Raw genomic sequence first — 6,682 nt, forward strand, 5'->3', positions numbered from 1 at the left:
TGCAGGGCACATAAATGTAAAGTTTAATAAATTATAAATTAAACACCTGTTTAACACCTCCTAGGGACTTGTGCTTGAGGATCTCCTGTACTCATCCATCATCTTTCCTTAGAGAGCTCCTGTCAATTTTTTACATTAACTGCAGGGTCACTTCCTCCTGTCCACAAAGATTTTCTTGTGTTTTTCTGAGAGGATGTCATGGTATTTATTTGCATGGCAACAATTCCCATGGGGAAGGAGTGGGGACTATGAGCTAAGGTTGACATACGGGAAGGATAAGGAAACTGAGCAATCCAAGAGAGAGCCTTCCTTAGGGAAGGTCACAAATCACCTGGTCCCAAGCCAAGTCTAATCCAATCTGGGGCCATATTATTTTCTAAGGAGTTCCATCTGTGAAGAACTCAGAAGCTGGTAGTAAAGATTTCTGGCTGTGCCGGCTCTTAGTGTCTGGTGATATCTAAGTTGTACTTCAGAGGGTTCTTCCAAAGAAAATAAAGATGGCTGACAGTAGTGCCACCGTAATGTCTTGAGAGGAATTTGTAATTGTGCAGCATTTCAGGACAGGGACCTAATCCCAGGATCAGTGAGTGGGAATCAGGACTTGGCCTGAAGCCAGGTCAACAGATTGGCCACAGAGGTTGGGGCTGACTGAGAAGTTCAGACCTGGAACCCATGTAGGTTCTCAGTTTACTAATTTCATCCCATACAGGATTCCAGCGCAGATACCAATTTTAGATTAAAGGGCAAGGTCTTTTGAAAACCACAGAAAGGGTTGGATGGATAAGTATAGCCATGGGCGGCCAGATGCTGCTCATTTTCCCTCTCCTTTCTATGTGCCCCTGCCACTATTCTCCACTGAACTTTTGACTGGGAAGTGGAGCTGGCCTTCATATGGTACCACTCTACTATTCTCTAACACTTTGGCAAAATTTATTCTTTCTGTGAAGTTCATGTCATTTGACTATCCCTGACTACTTCTAATTTTTTTTACCTATTTGTTATAGGTAGCTCACCATACACAGAGCATTGAGGTTTCTATATTTTCTTCCATCCTATCTGTCATCATCATCCTCTGTGACTATTATATTGAACAAGCAATTTAAAATTGTGATCAGCACACACTTGTGACTCCTAAAATCTCTTTAAACTTTATTAAATGGAGGTGATTTTTCCCTCTGTCTCAAGATAAAGACGTTGACAGGCACCAACTTTTCTGTTCATTTTGAGGTAATATAATCTGCTCACCTATGTCAAAAATAAGCTTCAATTAAGAAATTAAAATATTTTGTCTCATGTAACACTCAATGATCTAAATATTATTTAGCAATCACATCTCTTCCGATTCCCCAGATCTTCTTCCTGGCTTCAGGTTAGATCCTTCTACTCACTACTGTTCTTCAGCTAACCTCCTCTCCCATTTTCCTTGCCATTTGACTTCCAGTGGAGTCTTGGGGTTGGTTGTGTGAACGGAAGAAGTGTAAGGGAATAAACCCGTTCTTGTTTGGCTGTATGACTTCCGGGTCTGTTGGTTCCGGAGATGTGAACCAGCTGGCCCTCTTTCTTATGGGACTCTTCAAAGGTTCTCTACAGAATCCATAATATGGATTTTCACCCAAATCTTGAATTGAAGTTCCCATAATCCCCACATGTTATGGGAGGGGCCCAGTGGGAGGTAATTTCATTATGGGATGGTTATCCTCATGCTGTTCTCATGAGAGTGAGTGAGTTCTCATGGGATCTGATGGCTTTACAAGGTTCTTTTCCCCCTTTTGCTTGGCACTTCTCCTTGCTGATGCTATGTGAAGAAGGACCTTTTTGCTGTCCCTTCCACCATGATTTTAAGTTTCCTGAGGCCTCCCCAGCCATGATGAACTGCGAGTCAATTAAATCTCTTTGTAAATTATCCAGTCTCAGGTAGGTTTTTATAAGCAGCATGAGAGCAGACTAAGACAATCCCTTTCTCCTGCAGTTCTCCAGACCTGGCTGATGTGGGCCCCTTGCTCTGAGGAGCTGTGGGAGTGGAGCCATATCACTGTAGAAATTTGCTTTCGTGGCCCTGCCACTGAAGAAGGCAGGGAGTCTTTCTTTCATCCTCCAGATCTTTCCACTAGGAATCGGACTCTAGTCCACACCCTTTTTTCTTGGGTGGGTCAGTGTAAAGGCTGTTCTTTTATTGCTATAAAGTAATACTTGAGACTGGATAACTTATAAGGAAGAGATTTAATTGGCTTACAGTTTTGCAGGCTGTACGGGAAGCGGAACACTGGCATCTGCTTCTGGGGAGGTCCCAGGGAATTTTTACTTTTGAAAGAAGGTGAAGCAGAGCAGGATCATCACATGGCCAGAGCAGGAGCAAAAGAGAGAGGGGTTTAGGGGGAAGGGATGTACCACACACTTTTAAACAACCAGATCTCCTGGGAACTCAGAGAGCTCACTTAGCACCAAGGAGATGGCCCAGCCATTCATGAGGGATCTGCCCCCATGATCCAAACACCTCCTGCTAGCCCCAACCTCCAACAATGGGGACTACATTTCAACATGAGATTTGGGTGGGGACAAATATCCACACTACAGGAGTCAGGCACCAGTTCTCCATTTTTCTCCACTTCAGAAAATCAGTGTCAAAGCTCTCCTAAGATGTTTCTTACTGGGGTTAGGATTAGAAGGTAGAACTCAAACAGGGCAATAGCTTTCACCAAAGAAATTCCTTCACAATTTTTCCTCCAAATTCTCTCTTCACCCTCTGAATGCTCTTTTATATTTTCTTTCTGTGGTGAGGGGGTAAGGGGGCTCAAGATCCCTGGTAAATTATCATTTGGTGGAAATTTGTCCATGTAATCTTAAATGTTTAATATATAGAAATTAATTTGCTCATAAGATTCTTTAATTAACTTTTTACTACCTGTAAGATCTGCAGTGTCATCCCCTTTTAATCCTTGATGCTGGCAATTTGTGTCTTCTATTCCTTGATAAGCCTCACAAATCAAAACAGCCTATTGATGTTTGTTTTTTAAAATAACCAACTTTTGGCTACGTTGATTTTTCAATTGCTTTTTCTATGTTACTGAGCATAGTTTGTTAAAACCTCTCAGTAGGATGGTGAACCTGTTCACTTCTCATTTTATTACTGTCAGTTTTCACTCTGTATATTTATTTTGAGGTTCTGTTATTAGGTGAATACAAATTTAAAACTGTTATATCTGTTTGATAGGTTGGCCATTTTATCATGAAAAAGTAATTCTTTTTTTGCCTTCAAGTCTACTTTGATATTGGTCCAGATATATCAGCTGTCTGACTGGTGTTTGTATGTTTTTTTTTTTTTTTTTCTATGTTTCACTACTCTGTATATTTATCTTTAAGGTGTATCTCCTATAAAAAGAATATTTTGTGTATGTCATTATCTGTCATGTAGCCTATTTCATTTATTTCCTCAATATAGTGATATATATTTGAACCTGCCATCTTACCGTTTTGATAGTATTTGTCCCATTTATTGTACATTTCTTCATCTATACTTCATTGGATTAAGAATTACTTTTGGATTAAGTATTACTACCTATTATTACATTTTACCATTTTGGATAGCTTGTAAGATGTTTAATCTTTTATTTTTTTTTTAGTGGTAACCTCAAGATTACAATTAATGTTTGACTTTAAAACCTAGTATAAATTTGTACTTTTACCATTTCCTGGATGATATAAGGAATTTGGAAAACTTTAACTTTGTTTACCCTACTCATGCCTTCTAGTTACTATGTCATATTTCTGTTGAACATATATTTAAAACTCTACCAATTTATCATTTCTATTGTTTTATGCCATTAATATTTACTTACATATGTATCCTTTCAATTACTCTTTACTGCTTCCTACATTTCATTGTTTCCAGTTGTGGCATGTTACCTTATGTCTTATTATATTACGTGACATTTATTTCAACCCAGGTTTACTGGTGAAAAATTAATTTCTGTGAAAATTTCTTTGTGTTGACTTCATATTTATAGAATATCATCGCTAGTTATAAAATTCAAAGTTGGCAACTTTGGAGATAGTGTTACATTATCTTCTGATTTAATCATTTCTGTTGAGAAGGCAGCTGTCTGTATAATAGTTGTTCCTTTGAAATTAATGTATGTTTTTTCCTCTAGTTGCTTTTGAGATTTTCTCTGTGCACTTGTTTTTTTCCAGTTGTAGTATGAAGTGCCTAAGTGTTGTTTTCTTTATATTTTTCCTTCTTAGAATTTAAAGTGCTTCTTGAATCTATGGCTTGATGTCTTTCTTGTTTTAGAAAATTTCTTGGCTATATATAAACATTCTTACTGTCTACTTCATCTAAGACTTCAATAACAAGTATGTTAGTCTTTTTTTCATACTTCAGCCTAGATGTTCACTACTGACCTTCCTTTTAGTTCACCCTTTAGTCCTCTCTTTAGCTATGTCTAGTTGGCTATGAAACTCATATACTGGGTTCTTTTTTCCAATTTTTGAAGTTTTCAATTATAGAATTCCTTTTTAATTTTTTAGTTATCTGCTGAATGTTTATCTTACTGTATTTTTTCTTGAGTGTACTAGACACAGTAGTTTTTGTTTTACATATGATAACTCCAATATTTATATTTCCCATAGCTTCATGTTCATTGTCTTATTGTCTGCTATTTACTTTGTTTCTTCTCCTAGTTTGTGTAGTCGATTTTTATGTATTTGTTTTTTAGATTTTGTGGGTTTATTCATATATGAAAAAATACAGAAATGATTTGGTTCTGGCGATATTACTTTCTTTCAGAGAGTGTTTAATTTTTCTTGGCAGGCAGTTAGGCTGGGGGCAGGTCAATTTCAGATTGAGATGATTAGAATATTGATTCATGTGGGCTAGTTTACATCTTGTTAGCCTTTCTTCTATTAAGTAGTCCTTCAAGGGTCTTAAGCGAAAGCTGTGAATGTTTCCCAGAGCCTCTTTTCTTTGTTGGACTTGAACTTGAACGTTTTGCTCCCAATCTTTATGAGACTGCTAAAAACATTGGTTAGCTTTCCAGGCTCTGGAGGCTGCCTACAAATCAGCAAGTGCTTCAAAGGGAAACACAGAACTAAATGTCAGGCCCACCTCCTTGCACTTCCCTTCTCTGAGAACCTTGGCGCCTAATATCCTTGTTTCTTGATGGCTCCCTGGTGTTTTCCAACAGATTTTTTTTGGTTCATATTTTATCCAGCCTTCTCAGTTGTTCTTGGCAGTAAAGGTTAGTCTTATACAAGTTAATATGCCATCACTGGGATCAGAAACTCTTATTGTGCATTTCAAATTGTAGCTTTTGATGTATATATCCTATCTTTACTAGTAGGCGGTAAATTCCTAGAAGGTAGGTATATATACTTTTTATTTGTAACACCTTGCCTTACATACAATATATACATATATTTACTTGCTGAATTAATACATTTCTATTGGATGTCTTCAATTAAAAGAAATAATGCTAAACTCAATTTTTTCAGAAGTTAAAATTTCTAACATAAAATGCTATTGAAGAATCATTGTGATAAATGAATATAGACTCAGAAAAGTGAACCAGCTAAACTACATCAAAGCTTTAAAATAATGTCAGAAGAGTCAGATACAGAAATTCTGAAAACCTTTAACTCCCCAGGATTAATTCATTCTACATGAAATAGGTGTTCTCCTGGTGACACTTTGATCCAACATCCTCGTGTTGTCAGAGTTCAGAAGCCTTAAGGCCTCAAAGTGCTCCTCTGATTTTTATCCAAAACTATAATCAGGTTTTGATCCATTTTAGAAAAGAGGCCTGATCTCTGGAGTACAGTGGTAGCCATGGTGCCGGAGGAATCATCGTGTATAGACCAAAGGCCCAGTGAGGGGTAAACAACTGATAAATGCACGGCTGCAAATGTTTGGCTACTTCCTTCTTCCTTTTCTTTGATTACTTGGCATAATGATATTTATTTCTTTTTTTCTAGTCTTTTTAATAACAGTTTTTTTTTTTTTTTTGAAATGAAGCCTTGCTCTGTCACCCAGGACTGGAGTGCAGTGGCACAATCTCGGCTTACTGCAAGCTCCACCTCCCGGGTTCACGCCATTCTCCTGCCTCAGCCTCCCGAGTACCTGGGACTACTACACCTGCCACCACACCTGGCTATATTTTTTGTATTTTTAGTAGAGACAGGGTTTCACTGTGTTAGCCAGGATGTTCTCGATCTCCTGACCTCGTGATCTGCCCATCTTGGCCTCCCAAAGTTCTGGGATTGCAGGCGTGAGCCACCATGCCTAGCCTTAATAACAGGTTTTTAAATTCTTATTTATTTAAGAAATATTTTTAGTGTTTGTTACAGACTAACTACGAGGCAAATACTAAGACTGAGTGGATGCAAATAGGGATATAAAAAAGTATTAAGTACAACCCTTGTTTCCATTTCTCTCTCTCTCTCAGGAGTGTGTGTGTGTGTGTATATGTGTGTGTGTGTGTGTGTGTGTGTGTGAAAGAGAGAGAGAGAGAGAGATGATATATATGATGAAGACAGTAATAAACAGCCTAGACATAAGGAAACCAGAGCCAACTTCCAAATTCCAGTTTGAAGCCTTGCTGTGGAATATATATGGTTACTAAATGAAGAAATGGATTTCAAGAAAATTGGTGGAGTGTAATTTCTGATTGCTGCATAAAGTGCTTTGGTC

This window comes from Piliocolobus tephrosceles, chromosome 1 (genome assembly GCF_002776525.5).
Source record: "Piliocolobus tephrosceles isolate RC106 chromosome 1, ASM277652v3, whole genome shotgun sequence".
Classification (NCBI taxonomy): domain Eukaryota; kingdom Metazoa; phylum Chordata; class Mammalia; order Primates; family Cercopithecidae; genus Piliocolobus; species Piliocolobus tephrosceles.